The sequence below is a fragment of the Mustela lutreola genome, chromosome 3 (genome assembly GCF_030435805.1).
Source record: "Mustela lutreola isolate mMusLut2 chromosome 3, mMusLut2.pri, whole genome shotgun sequence".
In the NCBI taxonomy this organism is placed as follows: domain Eukaryota; kingdom Metazoa; phylum Chordata; class Mammalia; order Carnivora; family Mustelidae; genus Mustela; species Mustela lutreola.
The window spans coordinates 141,303,127-141,325,655 of record NC_081292.1 but is presented as its reverse complement, the minus strand read 5'-3'; positions in this window follow the sequence as shown (position 1 = coordinate 141,325,655).

Here is a 22,529-nt window from a genome sequence, read left to right as displayed (position 1 = left end):
AGATCTTCCATGTCTCTACTCAATATATTCAATCTTTCCTCTAGTTCAGGGTTTCTCAACCTCAGCACTACTGACATTTGGGGCTGGGTAATTCTTCATTGTGGGGGCTGTCCTGGCCACTGTATAGTGGTGCAACAGTCTTCGCTGCTGCCCACGAAATGCCAGTGTCACCACTTCTGCCAAATTATGACAACCAGACTATCTCCAGACATTGCCCAAGTTGCCTGGGGAGAAGCATTCCTCTATTGAAAGCTACTACTAGATTTTGGAACATACGTAATACAGTTGTGATAACTATTTCAGTATCTTAGCCTGCCAAATTCTATCATCTGTGTCAGTTTTGTCCCATTTCTATTGATTGACCTTTATCCTTATAATTCTCCTGATTTTTCACGTCTTATAGCTTTTTAATTATTATATTATATATTTTATTATTATATAATATTATTTATTATTATTTACATTATGAATTCTACTTTCTTGTGGATATTCTTATATTCCTATAAATATTCTTTTTTTATTTTAAATATTTTATTTATTTATTTGGCAGACAGAGATCACAAGTAGGCAGAGAGGCAGGCAGAGAGAGAGAGGAGGAAGCAGGCTCCCCGCTGAGCAGAGAGCCCAACATGGGGCTCAATCCCAGGACCCTGGGATGATGAACTGAGCCGAAGGCAGAGGCTTTAACCCACTGAGCCACCCAGGCACCCCCCCATAAATATTCTTATATTCCTATAAGTAAATTGTGTCTGGTGAAGACACAATTGACCATTACCCTGTAGAAGACATGATTCCAAACATTATATTTTCTTCCTTGTAAATATTGATCAGTTTTTCCTCTACTAGCAAATTAATTTTAGCATTCCTGAAGGCTGCCCTATGTGCAGGTTCTTTGGATTCCTCTTTGAAAGGGTTTTAACCTCTTACTGTTTCCCTCATTAATTAATGAATCAAATAAAAGCTGACATGCACTTTTTAATATTTGTGTGACAGTCATGATTTTGCCTTATTTGTAAAAATATCTCTTATTAGTAGCATATATGAATTATTGTAATGTATGTGATTATTATTATTATGTTTGAGAGGATTTGGAGAACATGTCAAACTGTCCTTTGGAACAAAGTACGTTTTTGCTAAGTCCTGGCTTGGTTTCAAATTCTGTATGACAAATCTGGCTAGCCACCTATTTTTGTAAATAAAATTTTGCTGGTACACAGCCACTCATTCATTTACACATTGTCTCTGGCTGCTTTTGTGCTACAAAAGCAGACTTGAGAATTCTGACAGGGACCATATGACCCACAAGCCTAAAACATTTACACTCTGGACCTAGATAGGAAAAGTTTGTTGACTCCTGCTTTCTGATTTGACACCAACCTGCTTTCCCATATTAACTGCAATTCTGAAAATTCTATTACTTATTTAAGCTGAGATTGACAGTTTTTTTTCTGTACCTACAAATGGATGTGCAATGCTGTTTGCAGGGTAGAGAGAGCATCTGCCATTTAGGAGACTAAATAGCATAGTGCTTACTATCTCCCATTGGCCTTGAAGTCAGAGTGGACAGGGTTTGAAACCACACTCCCTCACTTAGGCTGAGAGACCTCGGTCAGGCTGCTCACTCTTTAACCTCCCCCAAGCCTCCATCAACTTACCCATAAAGAAGAAACAGTATAAGCAAATGGTCGAGTTCATTCTTCTATACATAGCTGCCCAATTTTCCCAGCACCATTTATTGAATAGACTGTCTTTTTTCCACTGGATAGTTTTTCTCACTTTGTTGAACATTATTTGACCATAGAGCTGAGGGTCCCTACCTGGGCTCTCTACTCTGTTCCAATGGTCTATGTGTCTGTTTTTGTGCCAGTACCATGCTGTCTTGATGATCACAGCTTAGTAGTAAAGCTTGAAGTCAGGCAACGTGATGCCTCAGCTTTGTTTTTCTTTTTCACCATACACAAAGATAAACTCAAAAAGGATAAAAGACCTCAATGTGAGGCAGGAATCTATCAAAATCCTAGAAGAGAACATAGGCAGTAACCTCTTTGACATCGGCCACAGCAACTTCTTTCAAGAGATGTCTCCAAAGGCAAAGGAAACAAAAGTGAAAACGAACTTTTGGGACTTCATCAAGATAAAAAGCTTCTGCACAGCAAAGGAAACAGTCAAAAAAACAAAGAGGCAACCCACAGAATGGGAGAAGATATTCGCAAATGACACTACAGATAAAGGGCTGATATCCAAGATCTATAAAGAACTCAAACTCAACACCCCAAAAACAGATAATCACATCAAAAAATGGGCAGAAGACATGAACAGACACTTCTCCAAAAAAAGATAAAGAAATGGCTAACAGACACATGAACAAATGTTCACCATTGTTAGCCATTAGGGAAATTAAAATCAAAACCACATTGAGAGGGGCACCTGGGTGGCTCATGGGTTAAAGCCTCTGCCTTCGGCTCTTGTCCTGGGATCAAGCCCCACATCGGGCTCTCTGCTCAGCAGGGAGCCTGCTTCCCTTCCTTTCTCTCTGCCTGCCTCTCTGCCTACTTGTGATCTCTGTCTGTCAAATAAATAAATAAAATCTTAAAAAAAAAAAAAAACACATTGAGATACTACCTTACACCAGTTAGAATGGCCAAAAATAACAAGACAAGGAACAAGTGTCGGAGAGGATGTGGAGAAAGGGAAACTTTCTTACACTGTTAGTAGGAATGCAAGTTGGTGTAGCCACTTTGGAAAACAGTGTGGAGATTTCTTAGGAAATTAAAAATAGAGCTACCCTATGATCCAGCAATGGCACTACTAGGTATTTACCCCAAAGATACAGATGTAGTGAAAAGAAGGGTCATATGTAGCCCAATGTAAATAGCAGCAATGGCTACAATGGCCAAACTGTGAAAAAAGCCAAGATGCCCTTCAACAGATGGATGCATAAAGAAGATATGGTCTATATATACAATGGAATATTACTCAGCCATCAGAAAGGATGAAAACCCACCTTCTGGATCAATATGAATGGAACTGGAGGAGATTATGGTGAGTGAAATAAATCAAGCAGGGAAAGTCAATTATCATATGGTTTCACTTACTTGTGGAGCATAAGGAATAGATAGCATGGAGGACATTAGGAGAAGTAAAAGAAAAGTGAATTAGTGAATTGGGGGAAATCAGAGGAGGAGACGAACCATGAGAGACTGTGGACTCTGAGAAACAGAGTTTTGGAGGATAGGAGGGTGGGGCGATGAGTAATCCTGGTGATGGGTATTAAGGAGGGCACGTATTGCATGGAGTACTGGGTGTGGTCCATAAATAATGAATCTTAGAATACTGAAAAAATAAAAATAAACTAAAAAAAAATAAAAATAGGAGCACCTGGGTGGTTCAGTGGGTTAAGCTTCTGCCTTCAGCTCAGGTCATGATCCCTGAGTCCTGGGATTGAGCCCCACATCCAGCTCTCTGATAAGCAGGGAGTCTGCTTCCCTTCCTCTCTATGCCTGCCTCTCTGCCTATTTGTGATCTCTGTCTGTCAAATAAATAAATATTTTAAAAGTAAATAAATAAAAATAAATAAAGAAAGAGGAATGATGATACCTCATATGGTGGTTGAAAGGATTAAATGAGCTGCTATATGTGAAGAGCGTAATGCCCAGAACATAGAAATCCGTGTTGTCATTGGCCATAGACCAGCTTTGGAAAGCATAGAAAAGTAACATCTAGACTTATTTTGTAACTTTCTAAAGTATTTTTTTTAAGAGATTTTATTCATCTCTTGACAAGGAAAGAGAGAGAGAGTGAGCACAAGTAGGGGGAGCAGAGGAGGGAGAAGGAGAAGCAGGTTTCCTGCTGAGTAGGGAGACCAATGCAGAGCTCAATCCCAAGCTTCTGGGATCATGACCTGAGCTTAAGGCAGACGCTTAACCGACTGAGCCACCCAATCACCCTTGTAGCCTTCTAAAGTCTTATACCTGGGGGCGCCTGGGTGGCTCAGTGGGTTAAACCTCTGCCTTCGGCTCCGGTCATGATCCCAGGCTCCTGGGATTGAGCCCCACATAGGGCTCTTTGCTCAGCAAGGGAGCCTGCTTCCCTCTCTCCCTGCCTGCCTCTCTGCCTGCTTGTGATCTCTATCTGTCAAATAAATAAATAAATAAAATCTTTTTTTAAAAAATAAATAAACAAAATAAAGTCTTATACCTATTTCCAGACTGCCTGACTTCAAGATTTTCTCCACTATTCCCATGATGTTTTCCCATCCCTAACTCATGAGGCAAAGCACTTTGAAAGCTGTGCGTCTGGTTAGTTGGGAGCACTCCGAGGAGAAACCTCACTAAGGCATCCCTAGCACAATCCCATCCTTATTGGGTAGACTGATACCAAAAATGGCCTCAATTCTTCTCTTTCCAGTATCCATGCCTCTTGATGATGTGACTTTGCAGCTTCTCCCATCTTGAGGTGGAATCGATTTTCCCTACTTCTGAATCTCTACTGGCCTTGTTGTTTGCCTAACCAGTACAATGCAGCAGAAGCGAATGTGTCATTTCTGAGATGAGAACTCAGGTAGCCTTCCACGCTTCTGTTTGCTCTTTTGAAACCCTGCCTCCACATGATAGCCAGCCTGGGTTAGCCTGCCAGAGGACAAGAGTGCAGGAGGAAAGTCGTCTCATCCACGGCCATCCCAGTCTAATCAGCTCCTGGCCGACCTGCCAGCTGATCACAGATTCAAGGGAACCCAGACGAGATTGACAAAGCCCAGCTCACATCAGCAGAACTACCTAACCAAGCCATATACTCATGCACAAAAATACGTATTTATTATGTGCCAGAATAAGCAAATGTCTGATCATTTCTATTATTGGAATCTGGGTACTTGATGATTGTTGTCTGCTGTTATTCTCTTGGGGAGTGTTGAGCATCCATATCCAACACATTAAAATAGAGCGCTCATCTGAAATGTGGTCCTATCGCAGCCCCGCTGTGTCAGGACATTGGTGAAATGATCAGTTCAGATACATACTCAAGTGGAGAACTTCCTGGGGAAGATCTGGACCGAATTCCTAGCCCTTGACCACAAAGATTATGTAATAGTATTATGAGAACTTTTAAAGAAAAGATTGTAAATAGTTGTTCCATCTACAAGACCAATTCTTATAATGGGGCCATTATTAGAACCAACGCATCTGGGGCACCTGGCCGCTCAGATGGCTAAGTGTGTGCCTTTGGCTCAGGTTGTGATCCCAGAGTCCTGTGACCGAGCCCTACATGGAGCCCCACATGGAATCCCACATAGGGAGACTGCTTCTTCCTCTCCTTCTGCTTCTCCCCTGCTTGTGCTCTCTTTCTCTCTCTGTCAAATAAATAGGTAAAAATCTTTTAAAAAAATATTCTCTAAAAAAAAAAAAAAAAAGAAGAACTAAGAGGTCTGCATTACAAAAGGATTTTTGAGTTCCCACTATTTAGCCTCCTGTTCAGAAACAGTAGTTAATAAAACAAAATCTGAGTACTGCTTGAGAACACACTGTTCATTCTGTTCCTTGGGACTATAACAAGAAATAATATGATTATATTATGGCACTCTTTCTCAAGGTAGCTAAAAAGGGAATAAAATTCTCTCAGGGTCTTGTGAATCTAAGGCAGACTATGCCTTTGCCTCTTCCACTATACTAAAACTCTGCCACCCTCTCTCACTTTAAGCCAGTCATTTCATTGCTCTGGGCCTCTGTTTCCTCATCTGTCATATGAGATTATTGGATTATTTCTCCAGTCTCCTATTCCTGTAAATTTCAGATACATATTTTTTTTCTTAACAACTTTTGTTCCTACTCATCCAACATTTATTTCCTATCTATTATGTGTCAGGCATTTTACTAGTACTGGAGATACATCAGTGAATAATGAGACATGGCCTCTGCCCTCACATTAATAATGATAACAAAAATGACAGCAAGCATATCATTAACAATAACTGATACCATATTACATTATAGGTCCTGAAACACTTTCACAGGCATTTTTACATTTGACCTTCAGTGCAGGCTCTTAACGGGTTAGGACAAGTATTATCATCTGCATTTTACATATGAAGAAGCTGAAACTCAGAACCATTCAGCAATTTGGCCAAGGCTATGAGGAACTCATTATCATTTAGAATCTAGAAATTTTGATCCTGGGTATTTACAAAAAAATTTTTAAAGATTTTATTTATTTATTTGACAGACAGAGAAATCACAAATAGGCAGAGAAGGAGGGGAAAGCAGGCTCCCTGCTGAGCAGAGACCCCCCCCCCCCAATGTGGGGCTCAATCCCAGGACCCTGGGATCATGACCTGCACCGAAGGCAGAGGCTTAACCCACTGAGCCACCCAGGAACCCCTACCCCTACCCACAATTTTCTATTGTGAAATGTTTCAAACATACTAAAAAATAATGGGATGAAAAATCCCAAATACCTATAACCCCAAATTTAAATTTACCAATATTTTGACCATGTTACCTTCATCTTCCTCACCCCACCAACTTTTTTCCTTTGCAGAACTGTTCTAAGCAAACCCCAGAGAGGGGCACCTGACTGGGTCAGTTGGAGGAGCACAGGACTCCTGATCTCGGGGTTGCAAGTTCAAGCCCCACGTTGGGTGTAGAGATTACTAAAAAAAATAAATAAACCAGTTAAACAAATCCCAGAGAGCATGTTATTTCATCTCTTCATACTTAATATAAATCTTTAAAAATTGAGCATTATTTTTTAATACAACCACAATGCCATTTTCACTTTCACATAATACTTTGTCTCATTTAGCTAGAAATCTTGATTGTTCACTTAGATAGTGTATACAAATGTGTATAAACTTGTCTGAGCAAAGCAGGTTCTTGGTTTCCAGATCATCTCTCCCTCCCAAAGCACTAATTTTGTGGAAGGGAATACTGCTTGCCCTCCGTGTCTCATCTCGCCCTTTCCTTGGAATATGGCCATGAGAAATAAAGACTGTTTTTCAGTCTTCCTTGTGCCTGGATGTGGCTATGTGAATAAATTCTACTATAGGAGATGTTAACTGAAGCATTGTGTTTTGCTCCCGGGAAGTGTTCTAGAAGGTACTGAATATGTTTTCTTTGCCCTTCCTCATTTTTGCTGATAACAATGTAGAATCAGTAGCTGGAACTTAAGCCTCTTGATCTATAAGGCTGTGTACTAAGGCAAGTAGTTGAGACGCCAAGAGAGGAGCAGATACCTAATGATCACAGAGTCACCATATCAGTTTAGAAGTAAACTTCTATTTTCTCAACTTCAAGCCGATACATTTATCTTGGGTTTTCATTGTTTTGACACAAGTAGCCAAATGAATCCTAACTTACTCACATTTCTGTGTACTTCTTTCTCTATTTCTCCATTATGGTGGAGTTAGGTGCCTAGAAAAAGGGGTTAGCTCTGAGCTAATGTCTCTTCATCTAATATAACTACTTTTTTAAAAAGATTTCATTTATTTGTTTGACAGAGAGAAACAAGTGAAAGAGGAAACGCAAGCAGGGGGAGCCCGAGGGGGAGAAACAGGCATCCTGCCAATCAGGGAGCCTGATGCAGGGCTCAATCCCAGGACCCTGGGATCATGACCTGAGCCGAAGGCAGCCGCTTAACAACTGAGCCACCCAGGTGCCCTAATATGACTATTAATTAAAGTGTGTTACATTCAACTTAATTTTTTTAAGTGAGTTTTCTTTTTTCTTATTTTTAAACATTTATTTATTTGACAGGGAAAGAGATCACAAGTAGGCAGAGAGGTGGCGGGGAGCAGGTTACCTGCTGAGCAGGGAGCCCAATGCGGGGGGGGGGGGGGGTAGAGGGGGGCTCCATCCCAGGATACTGGGATCACGACCTGAGCTGAAAGCAGAGGCTTAACCCACTGAGCCACCCAGGCACCCCTCAATTAGATGTTTTAAAATGACAGATTGTTAACTTCCAAAGTCCTTTCTCTTGGGTCTGTCCTTGCTATATAATCAACATCTTTCTTGCCTTCTTAAATGATAGACTATCCAAATACACCAATGGCTTGGTTCTTAAAAGAGATGTTTTGTTCATAAAGTTTGCAGAAAGGACTTGGAGAAGGGTGGAAAAGGCCTGAGCCGTTGAATTTATAACAAGCATTGGATATTAAAATCAAACCCAGCCTCCTGACCCGTCTCAGATCTCTGTAAATACATCCCTGATTTCAGAGCTAGTCTGGGTGAGCTACAGTGAGCTGTCACAGTTGATGTAGTCATTATCAGAAGATCACAGTATATGTACAGAAGTTCAAATATTGTCAACAGTTCTACATTTAAAAGATTTCTTATGTAATTTTACAGCTGGTAAATCAACCCCTGATGACACAGTGAAACAGGACCAGGATATTAAAGCATTTAAACATAGGTTTTTAATTTGTTAACCAAACATTAGGACATCTCCTCTGTCTCTTTTCATATTAAAAAACAAAAAAAGACCTGCAGTAACAAAGAAAATTTTTAAACGTTCTTTCAAAAATGTAGGCTGTTTTCTAACAATCCAAACCTCTGCATTGCATAATCAAATAGAAGCTAATAAAAATGAAGGCAAAACCGAGAGACTGAGCATTATTTTTTTCTGTTATCAATAGTCCTCTATTAAAGCAGTCTGTCAAATTTTATTTTAAAGGGATGTGAGTAATGGAGTTATTAGATCAATATCCTCAGGGTAGTGTTTTGAGCCAAAATGGGAACTCCCATAGGTACAGAAATTTCTGGGCCTGATGTCATTTATCTGCTGATAAGAAGTTTAAAGAATTGTCGTGTATTTAGTAACTGCATGTGAGAGCAAAATGCTAACACATACAAATTGTACACTTCCAAGGAACTAGTGGAAAATAATTCCTAATAAAGAAATCATAGGGAGTAAGTAAAATCCTGCTTTACATCTCAGTCTTTTGAAAAAAAAAAAACTTCAATTTTCAACTGCCACAGGCAGTAAAAGGTAGCATTCAGATGTTAATTCTCTGCACTCTGTTAGGAAGCTCCCTTTACATGGATATACATATACTGTTGCAGATAGTATTTTCCAAAAGGGGCTGAAACCGTATCGCTTGGATCCTAAGTGCTCTCTCTACATCGTGACCTAAACATTTCTCCCTTGGAGATGTAGAGTTTATGTCCTTTCCCCTTAAAACTGGGCCAATATTTGCGACTGCCCCAACCCACAGAACCCTGCAGAATGAGCACACACACACTCACACACACACAAACAAACAAACGAAAAAACCCGCCATGCATTTAGTCTTCCTCCCCTGGAACACTCACTCCAGGAATTCACATGCATGTTGTGAGGAAGTCCAAACTAGCCCATGCAAAGAAACTGCCAGAAGGGACCCCTTGTGGATATCCTGGCTGAGGGCCAGCATCAAGTGCCAGACCTGTGAATGAAAACTCACTCAGGAGACATCAGTTCAGTCTTGAGTCTTTTCAGCTAAGGCTTCAAATATGGTGGAGCAGAGACAAGTCATCCATTCCCACTGTACTGACTGGCTGGCTGGGGGAGAAATGGGGTGATGCTGGTGGAAAGGTACAGACTTCCAGTCATGACATGAGTAAGTTCCAGGTATCTGAGGATGTCCAGTATGGTGACGACAGTGAACAATACTGTGTTGTGTAGTTGGAAGTTACTAAAACAGTAGATCTTAAATGTTCTCACCACCTCCACAACAAAAATGGCAATCGTGTGAGGTGATACATGTGTTAACTTACTTTATTGTGGTAATCACTTCCCCATATATATGTGCATCAAATCAACTTACACAATGTTCTATGTCAATTATATCTCAAAAAAGCTGGGGAAAAAAAAGCTGTACATTTCTTAAATTGTTCAAGCAGTTGAGAAAAAACCCTAACTGGGACATTGCTGGTTCTGCTCTTTTTTTCCCCCCCTTCTATTTTGACTTAGAGAGGAATATGCATATATTTGCAAAAATGTTGTTGTTGTTGTTCAGGATGAGTTTACTGTAGAGAAATTACATTTTCCACAAATGGAATTGACATTCTCTTCCTCTCTCTTTTTAGTTCTCATCCTGACTAAAAATGTAATTCCTCAAGTCAAAATATTTGATCTTGATAGGGCTATCTAAAGTAAACTTGAAGGACTGGCTGGAACCTTCATTTTGTTGAACCCTTGTATTGCAGAGGGTACTTCCTGACTGAACCTGAATTCATTCTTCCTTCTCCTTCTCCTCCTCCTCCTCCTCCTTCTTTTGGTCCTCGGCAGAATGACAAAGTAAATAATCCCACAGGAGAGTCAGGAAAGGAGACATCTTACCAACAAGAACAGAACTACCCAGCACTTCTCACTTCCTTTGATTTACTCACACCACAGCCCTAGGTCTTGAAACCAAACTTCCTGCTACTCAAGAGAAAGGATTTTGAATATTTGTAATTCTATAAAATCAGTTATTGGTTTTGTCTTGTTGGAAAAAAAGAGTAATCTAAGGCTATGTGTATTAGGAGCATGACTGTGAGAGGAATTTTACTCAGAAGCAAGTGAAGATTCTCACAAATGCTCAAAGTCTACTTGTTCCAGAAGCCCTAATACACACATTTTCCCCTTGCTGATTCTTCTTTACTTCACCTCCTTGAAATGCTAACACACGGCTTGTCAAATCTATAAAACTCAAGGCAATGTGCATCACTCCCTCTCTTATTCCCTCATCTCACTAACTAGCATCATTGCTCTCTTTGGGCACACATCCACCAGGTGTTTTCCAGAAAGATTCTATTGGCTATTGGCTCTTCTGCTCACTCTTTTCCCCTTGCCAAGTCTCTAGGGACTGATCTAATGCGTTTAACCATCCCCCTTTAAAAAAAAAAATAATAAATGAAGTCTTTAGGTTTGTTTTAGTATTTCTTCTCACCTAGAAACTCCACTGGCAGGTTGAGGCCCTTGTATGGTATCCAGTGATAGATGCCGAATCCCATCCTTACTGGTATTTGCTCCTTGGAGGTGAAAAAAATAAATGTTTTATAAAGCTCAAATTGGCCTTATCAAACAAAACATCTGCTAGATCAGTGAATGACTGGTGACAGCAGGAGACAGCAGTGCTGGCCTCTCCAATAGAAGTCACTGCAGTTAATGGAAGCTATTATGGGAAAATTCTGGCAAGAAGTTTTCTTTCTTTTTTTTTTTTTTTCCCCTCCTCGACAGCTAAAATTTTTTAAAAGAAAAAAATGTATTCAGTTGCTAGGGTAACTGTGGTTTCAAAACTACTGTAACAAAAGCCAGATATCACATATCAAACTACCAAATTGTTAATTTGACTGGTATTTTAAAATAACTACCTAAAAGAGATATTTTCTCCTTATCTAGCTAGCGAGGGCAGAAGAAAAGAGGAAATACAAGGAAGCCAAGGGAGGAGAATAGAGGAAAAGGAAACTGGTAGATTCAAGAAATGTTTTTGCTTTGCTAAATACTTGTTGGAAATAAAAGTCCTTTCACCCTGTTACAGATATATTTGCATACAAGAATTATTTAGTTAGATTCAAAACATGAGGAGAATACTGAGTTATCCTGTTTTCAATTTCTTTTCCCACATTTCAAACCCTGCCTGGGTTTTAAGTGAATGGTTTTCTGTGGGCACTTGGTAAAGGAACTGGTTACTTAGGAGAGTCATGCATGTTCTGAAATCTTTTATGGGTGATTGGGTTTTCCTGTGTCTTACTTTTCATCACTTGATTTAAAGGGAATATAATAAAGCCATTAAGGGCTTGGACGCTGGAGTCAGACATAACTAGGACTGAATTCCTTTCTACCTTTTACTAAATTCCTTTAACCTCTCTGATCCTGTTTCTTCGTTTATAAAAAGGATATCAGGAAAAACATCATAGTTACTTCAATAAATAAACTTCAAGGAAAGAAATAGAGGGAGAAAGACCTATAGATTAGAAGAAACTTGAGAGACTAAATGTGTGGTTAGTGCTTGGATCTGATTTGAAAGGAAAAAGAGCAATTGTAAAAACTCACTTATGAGACAACTAGGAAGACTCAAAACACTGATTAGGTGTTTATAATATTAAGGAATTAATTTCAAATGTGTTTAGGTACGATTATAACAAGGTATTATGGTTTTGGGTTTTGGTTTTTAGGTTTTTTTTGTTTTTGTTTTTGTTTTAGTCTTTTGATATTCTAAAACATACCGGGATATTTACAAACAAATGATATGTCTGAGATCTGCATTAAAATAAAGGAGGAGGAAATCTCTCTTAAATAGAGATTACACAAGCTTGGCTAGGAGCTGCCAATTGTTGATGCAGGCTGATGAACATAGAAGGAAGGGCTCATATTCTCTCTACCTTTAAATACATATTTGAGATTTTTCCATAGTAAAAGTTTAAAAAGAGAGATAGCAATAATACTCACCTAATAAGATTTATCATGCAGATTAAACGAAAAGCACTTGGCAGAGTGCCTGGCATATAGTAAGTGCTCAATAAATGTTAGCCCTCTCCAGAAGAGACAAGCCCTCCTTTTTCCCAGATGCAGACCTGTGGAAGCTAGGCCATGGAATGGGCTGTGGACTGGAGCAGCTAACCTTACTCCTTCCCACACAGGCAAGTGCTAGCTGTTCCTACTTCATCTTTACCCAACCTGATTCTCTACTAGGCCCTGTGCTTTCCACACACAAGGGAAAATTCTGTCATACTATAGCTATTGGCTTTGGCTTTAGTTCCCCAGTTAAGCTTTAGGTGGGACTGCGATTTCAGTGGAAAACAGGAGGCAAGAACTTTTTTTAAGCTCAACTCTTAAGCTTTGAGCGTATTGCCCGGATGGTCCTATAGAGTTTTATTTAACTTTTGTAACAATCCTTCCAAGTCTTAATTCTTAGTTTCAGTTTACAGAGGAGGAAACTGAGAAGGGTCCTCTTCTGTTCTGCCCAAGAACACAGCCTTAAGAGGTGTGCTCACATGGAGCTCCTGAAAGTCCCAAAGGGCCCAGAAGTCCTGGCTAGCAGCCTCCTTGCTTCTCTTCTCCCTGCCCTAGCTTAAAAACAACCACAGCCCAGAAGAAGTTAAGTTGATATTCTTAATCAAGAGTCTGAAATCATAGTTATCTGTCCTCTGGACTAACTAGCAATGCTGATGTGCAGCAGGGGGGGGGGGAGATCTGAATGTTTGATGAGGAGAGTCACATGCTTGGGTGGAAGCTTGGGGCCCTGAGAGGGGAGGCTCAGGAAGAAGTAACAGAAAGAAAAGGGATTTCAGGATTGCACTGACATTTGTGTTTAATTTTCCTCTTGTTCTAAATGCTATTTAACTTTTAAGGGAAAGAGAAAACAGAGAGATACCTTATAAGAGAACTGTTCAATTCCAAAAATTAAAACCAGCCAGCTGCCATCCAATACTGTCGGCCTTCATTCAAGCTCCAGCTGTAATTTAGCTCGGTAGTTGCGCCGACACCCTAAACTTGCAAATGATGAGTTAACTTTGGAATCCAGCTTATTTAAATAAAGCGGGCCCGCTCCACGAAAGGCGGGTATCTGATTACAACCGGAGTTACTGGTTGTTTACATACAACATTCCCGGGAATGGAGCGGCAGAAGGAGTCACCAGAAGAAACAGAAAAGGCCAGCGACCAAACACCCACGGAGAAAGTGCTAGTGCCTCGGACTGCAGTAGGGTTAACCTCCTGGGTCCCAATCCAGAGCGTCGGGAGGGCTTGGCTCTTTCAGCAGGCACTGGGAAGATTTCCAACTAGCCCTCTCCCCGCGGTGGCCCTGAGGCCCTCACTGTAAGGCCACTCCCGCAGGCAAGCTGCTGGAAGGAGCCGACACCACCCCTCTGCAGGGCCAACCTCCCCAGGCCTGACCATGCCCTGCTAGGAATCCCAGATCCTCTCAAACCAGCTGGGCTACTGTCCTCTTAATTAAGAAACAATAACTATTTAAGAAGAAGCGCAAATAACCCGCTCCTGCGCGCCCAGGCTTGGGATTGGAGTTCCGGCTGGGGAGGGAGCAGTGGGGATGGGAGGGTGGGGTTGGAAGCGAGACTGCGGGCGGAGGCTGCGGCGACCGGAGCACCCGGCGACCCGCCTCCTGGGCCCCGCCCTCAGCCTTCTCACCCGGTGGGGACCGGAGGGGTGGGGAACCACCCCCTTCGCTGCGACAGTTCTTGAGTGCAGGGATCCAGAAGCCCGCAGGGAGAGGGCGCCGAGCGCGCGAGTTGGCGGCTGGGAAGTGAGAGCGGTCCCCAGTCCAGCCGCAGGCCCCTCGGGCCGGGAGCGCGGCGTCACTGCCACAAAATCCTTTTCTTCCCCGGAGGGAGCCGTCCCTCCATCCCTTAGAGGGTGGAGATTCCTCAGGTTCCCTCCTCCCGCTCCCCGGGGTCGGAGGGGAGCTGTGGCATTAGGCTGGAGTGACTATTCCGCGTGCCCTATAATTACGCACACACTGAAATCTTCACCGTTGACTTAAGTTACTTGGCGCTGCGAGGGCTGGGGCCCTGCGTATTGATTAAACGCAGCCTCTATTTACCTAAACAATAAATGTAGAGATTAGCGATGTTCACTTGATCACAATAATGGGGTTGACAATTAGGGGGCAATGCATCCCAGATGTAGCCGAGCCTATGGGAGGCAGGCGGGCGGCAGGCTTCTGGAAGAGGGGCGCTCGGGGGGCCTGCGGAGGCGGAGGTGCGGAGCCCCGCGCAGAGCTGGAGCCTGCCCACCGAGCTCCGCAGGAGGCTGAGGTGAGGCCCAGCCGCCGCCAGGCCGGGGGCCACCAGGCTCCGGAGGCCCGCAGCGGGCTTTGGGGGACCTAAACGTCTCCGCGCCCAGGTAGGCATCTGGAGCGCCGAGCCCGCCTCCCTGCGGCGGTGCCACCTGCCTCTAGGCTGTCTCGCCGGCTGGGAAGGGCGATGGACGCCGCTGGCGCGCGCCCGAGTAAGTGTGTCTGGGTCATCAGTGTGCACTCTGCGGGCGGCAGCGGGAGGAAGGGCAGGGGGAGGCGCACGTGTCTAATGTGTGCGGAGCCTCCCTCTTCCCCTATGTGTACTCCTAGAAGCGAGTCAGGGTGGAAAAGTCAGTCTGGTCTTGCCTTCGGGGTGGGTGTGACATCCATCCGGGGTGTGATAGGAGAGGCCAGACGCTCAGGGTTGGACTCTAGAGTGGCAGGACACCAGAAAGCATGGACTTGTGGACCCAGGACAGGCCTGGTCCTCGGGATATCACAGTACAGGGGTTCTGGGATTCTTGGTGGGAATCTTGGAACCAGCTTCTTCCTGCGCCACTCACTGTGCGGGAGGGCCCTGAGAAATCCTAGGAAGCAGGGAATTGAAAGGAACTAATTCCGAGCAGAACTCGGGAGAGCAAGATAGAGAGTCATAAAGGGAAGATGAGAACAGCTGATAGTGGTACGTGTGAGTCTGTGAAATCGTGATCCATCTAGAAGAGTTTCGAATCCTGGGTTCCCATCCCATACCGACTGCAAAAGACTCAGGGAGCAACTCTCCCAAATCAAGTGGTTTCTCAGTTTTTTCCCTCTTCCCTCTGTGCCCCATTATCAACCCATTATGCCTCCCATCCCACATTTAGGTACGGACACAAGGATTTGTTCCAGACATCCATGAACAAACCAGAACGAAGCCCTTTCCCGCCAAACCACTAGGGCTTGGAAATACACAGAATACACAGTGCCGGCCCAAACTCCGGGAGCGGGAACCCGGGAGAAGACTTGAGCGGTAAGAGATCTAGAGCATTAGAAGGAGGGAGGGGAAAGGAAGAGAGAAGGTTTCGAAAGAGAAAAAAGAGGAAGGAGGAAGTGGAAGGAGCAGCCAGGGTAGAGTTGGGCGTGGGGTTCGGTTACAAACGCACCCCCACCCCCGCCCCGCCAGGCGCCGGGGGTCTTTCCGAGCGCTGTCTGCGTCACCGCAGAGCCCAAGCGGACTGGGGGAGGGGAAGATAAGACAAAGGGAATTCTCCTCTGGGAAGTGCGAAGTGCATCTGTCCTCTCCTTGCAGGCTCTGGAAAAACTGGCAGGAATTTCCTTGTCGTGAGAAGACCGACGAGCGTCTGCAGCAGAGACAACTACAAACAGACTTAGGGCCGGGAAGGAGGGCGGGAGGAGGGGTGGCGGGGGCCAGCTTTGATCGCTTCAACTCTGTTGTAATTTTGTCTTCACATTAGCCAAAATAGTCAGCCCTAGCTAGGAGTGCTGTTCCGCGGAGTCCCCTCTCACCCCACCCTTCCACCCCCACGTCATGTGCACGCGGGGAGCTAGGTCGCCGCTCCTCCCCGAGTCGCGCCTGAAACTTCAAGGGCTAATGGTTCTGTGTTCCTGCCACAATTAGGAGCCCACACAGCTCTCCAACACTGCGTTAAACAAGTATGTAAGTCATCCTCCCCCTCTCCGGGGACAGACCCGGGGAAGGAAGGCAGCTGGGACAGCTCCGGGAGGTTGTCCCCCGTTAGGGGGAGAGGCTTCGCTGTGACCCCCAGCTGCTCCTCCTGGCCTGGGTCTTTCTAAGCCCTTCCTTTGAAAGTAGAGAAAGGGGCAAAGAATGTGCATCTCGCCACCCACCGGACAAGCCAGGCGAGCCTGTGTCTGTGCTTGAAAAGTTTTCTAAATAAATCGCTCTGGTGGTTCCAAGCAGCGATGAACAGAGGCTGAACCCGGGTCTTCTCCAGAACAGTGCAACCGATGTAAAGAAGCTGCAGTCCCAGCCTTTCCCTTTTCTTCCCCCCTGTAAATCAGCCATATAAATCATTCGCATTGTTTAAGGTACATTGATCAATCTAATGGCTTGTAATAGGCTCCTAATTGCCACTTGCAGAGTTCTGCAGGTTCCTGTTTGAACAGGGAAGGTTTCCATTCCAGCCAAAGTCCACCTTCATCTTGAGACTGGATGATTACAGACCCAGGAGGAGGACCACAGTGGCCAGGCCACTGGAGTCCCCATGCTTCAGGGGAGGGAGGAGGGGGCCTTACTGGAGACATTTACTGTTCTTTTTTTTTTTTTTCCCCCTTTTCTTTTCAAAGCCTACATCCAAATTGGTAATTCTCTCTCTCTCTCTTTTTCCCTTTTAACAAATGACTAGTTCTCTAATGAGCAAAGCCAAGGCCATGATTATTGTTGTGTTTTTATTTTTAAATTTTATGTATTTATTTGAGAGAGAGCATGGGAGAGGGGAGAGGTCAGAGGGAGAAGCAGACTCACTGCTGAGCAGGGAGCCAGATGTGGGACTCAATCCCAGGACTCCAGGACTCCTGAGCCATTGGCAGTTGCTTAACCAACTGAGGCACCCAGGAGCCCTTGTTTATTGTTTATATCAGGCACGAAAACTTCTTTATTTGCATCCTTTATGTCTGTACAGTAAAAACTTCTTAAGTGGCAAACAGGTATTCTCTTAGTCATCCCTTTCTTTTGATTTGCTTCTTTCTAACATGGTAACACCAGGAGTGGTGATAGCAAATAATAAGGGGGGAGGGGTTGTTGAAAGGCAGGAAGAAGCAGCCAAACTTTTTCCAATATGGAGTCCTGGAGATATACCTAAACTCCGGCTTAACATCTTGTGGTGGTAATGTCTCCTCCAAGCCCTGAATGGAGGAGGCTGAGTTGGAAGTATCCTCAAAAGCTCCCTATGAAAGAGTCAAACTGAGGAAACTGGGACCCTGGCTGGGAGTAGCTGAAAGATGACCAGAATCCTCTGGCCTTTGGCAGTGGCGGCAACTGCTGCTGCTTCTTCTTCTTCTTCTTCTTCTTCTTCTTCTTCTTCTTCTTCTCCTCCTCCTCCTTCTTTTTAAAATATATTAACTCAAAAGATACTTTAATGTTCCAGAGATGGTTCCCTTTAAGTTGACTGAGACAACAATTGTGCCTTATTTTGGTAAAAATGCTCTAAAAAAGAAGAAAGCCAACACAGAATGACACATTTGCTTAGGTCTAAGACCCCTCTATGGTAGTTGGTGATGGAGGGAGGAAGGTGAAACTCCAAGCCCAATAGGCCCCCCATAGTTTCCGAGTAATGCAGTAAACAAATCTATGATGCTTGTTGAATAATCTTCCAATAATTGCAGTCATTAAAATCATCACACAGTCTACAGTCACCTTCCTTCCTTTGACACACCAGAGTCTTTCCTTTAATTGTTAATGCATTTTTGGCTCAGATAAACAGATCAAGGCACGCTTAAAATATAAGGCCCAGATACATCTAACAGCAGAAAACTGGTAGTGAAGCAAATGTTTGGAGTGTACTTAAGAGACCAGGGTTTTTCACTTTCTCCAGTAGACCTTCCAGGCAAGAAGGATTTGCATTTCCTGCCACCTCTAAATAGCAGCTTCACTTCTGAGGTAAAGAAAAGATCCTTCCAGGCTCTTTTATATGAAAGGGTTGGGCTGGAATTAGGGCGTTATAGAACAAGTATTAAATGAAAGCTCAGCAGAAATTGTGGGAGAGTTCCTCAATTTTCAATTAATTTCTCCATTCATTTGATCTGAAGGCTGGCGCTTTTTAAAATATAAATATGTGTTAACCATAAAAGATTCCCTTCTAATCAAAAGCTGCATTTCATTTGCACCCACAACTGGCAAGCTCCAACTGTGGAAAGGATTCATAGCACTCAACAGGCGCTGGCGTCTGTCCCCGCTTTCTTCGCCCTTGTTCATGGCAGGCGACTATGGTACACAGGGGCAGCTTTTTTTTTTTTTTTTTTTTTTTTAACCCAAGTTATTAATGTATCTCCCCAATCCCCACACCGGGCTGACCTGATAATCACTGTTCTAGTGTAGATCATGCAAATGAAAAGCATAATTAACTGAGCAAATGATTCAAAAGGGGAGCACTGTGGCTTACCAAATAAGTAAATAAAGGCAGGCGGGAGGAGGACAGGTCAGATAAATGCTCTTTACGGGCTCCTCTCGCTTCCCTCTCCCCGGTTCCCGCCCCCGGGCATCCCGGTCCTGGTGGTAGTGGCTTTGGCAGCAACCAGCAGGGCCGGTGCGAGAACCTTCGGTCCCTCCTCCCCCAACGCCTCCCCTCCCGCCCACATCCTCAAGTCTACCCAAGTCGACATCACCCCACCCTAGTGCTGCGTACCCGTTACTAACTCTGAGAGTGGCTGAAACCCCGGGGAGACTGGGCAGCCACCTAATATTTCGAATTATTCAGAAGATAGATGGTTCTCCCTGTCCCCACCCTGCTTCCTGTGCATCGGGGAGAAGCTTTTTTTTTTTTTTTTTTTTTTCCTGTGGTGTAGAAGCTCCAGTCCTTCGGATCAGCGCTAATGACGGAATTGTTTCTCCGGCTTCGCCTTCTAAACGCAGCAACTTGAGCAGTTGCTCAGATCAAAGCTCTCCGGAGAGGCAAGATGGGAGAAACAATATTTGTTCAAAGGAAGTGAACTCTTCCTTTTAATTACCCTATTCTTTATTAGGATTCCTATTGAAAATTTTTTTTTGCAAAAAAAAATTATGTTGATTTAACCATAGTGTATTTGCGATGTAAATATATTCCAAGATGAAAACGTCACGGATCAATTGTAAAGGACCCGGATACATAATTTTAAAAAATCAGTTTCAGTGTATATGAGGTTCTCACCCCACTTTCGCTGCTCAGTCAGATTTGTTTATGCAGAATCGACATTTAATAGTGCTAATTGCACTCCAGTTAAATTGCCCTGATTGCAGAAAGGGAAGCAATTTTCGTGCTCTCTGTCTGGGTTTGGAAGAAATTGTTTTATATTCACCTCTTTATAAAGAAGTGGAGATAAGGCACCGGGGCCTTTGCACAAATTGCACTTAGGGGCTGACTGGCAGCATTCAGGCGCTATAATAGAGCATTATTTGGCCGTTTTGAATAATGTAAAGCGTTTGCTGAAAGCTATTCTCCCGAAAATTGCTTTAACTTTTAAAAGGGTGATGATTCACTCCAAACCAGGCCTTTGTTACATTGTCATTATTTCCCCAAATGTTTTAACAGTCAGCTCAACACTTTAGCATAACACATTGATCTTTGTTTAAAAACTAGATTTTTTAGAGGATGAAAAAAAAAATCTGTCACACGAAAAAAAAAAATGGACTTCTTTGGGAAGATTTCCTTGGGGCCCCACCTTAGAGTTGAAGTGGCCGGGGTGTCGGCCTACGTTCGTTTGGAAGATTTCCCTAACTTTTATTGTGATCCCGACGCGTGTATCTAAAGGAATATCCGAGTGCCCACGTAGAGAGTCTGACAGCTGGAACCACATTGAAAACGGCGGGAGGGGGGAGGGGAGCTGAGGAGAAGAAGGAGAAGAGGAAGGCAACCAGGGCTCCCCGAGCCCGAGGTGCCAGCGTGAGCTGTTTTAAATGGTTGACTTGAAAATGTCACTAGTGCTAAGTGGCTTTTCGGATTGTCTTATTTATTACGTTGTCAGGTTTCCTTAAGGAGGGGGTGTGTTGGAGGTGGGGGAGGAGGTGGTAAGGGGAAACCTCCGCGCTTCTCCTACCGGGCCTGCAGTGGGTGAGTCGGCAACGCCTCGCTGCCACTTAACAATCCCTCTATTACTAAATCGACGCGGAGACTCTACGGGAAGCCGAGCACCAGTCTCCCCTTCCAGGGCAGAAGTCACCTGTTGGGAACGGCTCCCGGGTCCCCCTGCCGGGCTTTCTGGCTCTTCCAGGCTGCCTGGATTCCCCCTTAACCTACCACCCCGAGTGCCCCGAAGCTTTTGACACCTTCTCCGCCCCACCCCCTGATTTCCATCAGTCCCCCAGGGCACAGAGCTTCAGGATAGCCGCGGGTCTTCTCACTCTCTTCTTTTTCTGTCACAATTTCCTCGGTGCTTTCGCCAACTTAAACCAAAGTGTGTGTATGGGGGGGGGGCATTCTGAGCAAAGGTATTATAACGAAAAGCAAAGAAAGCAACCTATACAGCCCTCCCACCCACCGAGTGCATCAGGATGCACGTCGGCTCCATCTTAGGGCCGAGAGAGGAGCTAAAGTGGTCGCACTTTTGGGCCAAGAGGTATTGCAAAGAGGAGAGAAAACACTGGGAGCTCAGTTCCACTCCTCCTTACTTACTCCCCTCCGCAACAGCTCCTGTTTTGCACCCAAGCCTTTGGGGTTCGTGGTTACATGTCTTTTAAAAAGCAGGATGTGGGTTTGGAGGGGAATGTGGTACAGTAAAACCAGTACCCAGGTCTGTCCGAGGACGCTGGTATTCCTCTTTCAAAAGCAGCTCCAACTGCCCTGAAGAAGAAAGAGAAAGCAAGACCAAGAAAGAAATGCAAACAGCCTAGCGATTGCTAAGGGACTCCAGGCCGCGCAGTCCTCTGCCCGAGGACACCTCTTTTCACACCGACAAGCTCCTGAGAGGACTTTAGGATGCTTTCAGCCTGCAAAATGTGGAGGCGCCCACGTGTGGCCTTGTCCCCCTCACTCGCGAGTGGAGGTCCCCAAGAGAGGCTCCTGGAGCATGTCCACGAAAGCATGGCGCTGCAGGGGGAAAGCCCACCTCTCATCACGGTGCCTTTGCCGTGCAGAAGAGCCCCGAGGCCCAGGAGGTCTGGAGTGGGAGTGGGTTGAAGCTGGGGCAAGAAAACTCGACTCCAGGCTGAAACGTGACGTGCAAATCTTCGCCGGGTTAAACAAACAGCCGAGCGAGCTGCAGCTTCAGCGGGGGTGGCGGTGGGGGCGGACGCAGCTCGCGCGGGTCTGTGTTTCCAAAGTTGTTACAACGTGAAAATAAGCGGCTTCGTGCAGCGTGCTGTATGGGTTGATGCCTCCCACCCCCACGCCAGCCCCCTGCGAAACCCGGCAGATAATCAGCACTTCCCACTGTTTAGTCGTATTTGACAACTGGGTTAACCTGGTATCTAGGCGCTGGCGAAACGGTACAAAGGGTGCCCTCAATTACCACTAGAAGCTTCTGGTGTGAGTGGCACTTGTATTACCCCCCGGGTCAGAGGCCAGAGCGACAATTAGGAAGTCGCTTAGATCTCTGGGGGGAAATGGCGCGATGCGCAGACTCCAGGCCCTCCCAACAAGTCTGTGGGTGTAGACCTGGACGGAGAGGCCTATCTCTCTCCTCTCAGAGGAGCTGTCCTTTCGCGCCCTCTCCTCAATGTGACCCTGGAGTGGGTAAAACCGAATCCAGTGGGAGAAGGAACTGGGTAAAAGACAAACGACCATGATAAAACTGCGAGCGAGAATGATGGATCCCAGCTGAAGTTGTGCTCCGCAGGCGAGAGCCTAGACACACAAAGTGAGCGTTGACATTTCCGTCTTTACTTAGGCCTTGCTGGTGCTGCCTCCGCCTCGGCGCCCCCCCCCCCCACCCCACCCCCTTGCCTTCTTTCCCACAAGTGGGGAGTGGACTAGGACTGTCAGTTCTAACTTGCATCATCTCGGGATGGTTCGGGGGGCTTGTGGCTTGGTCTCAGCGCTCCTTAAACCTGGCTCCGTGCGTGTGTGTAAATTTTTAATTGCACTGTAATTTCTTCAGTCTCTAGCCCGCGTCTCCCCCCACCCCCCAACACCTCGATAGCCGCCTTGACTGGCACGCGCCGGGAGCCCTG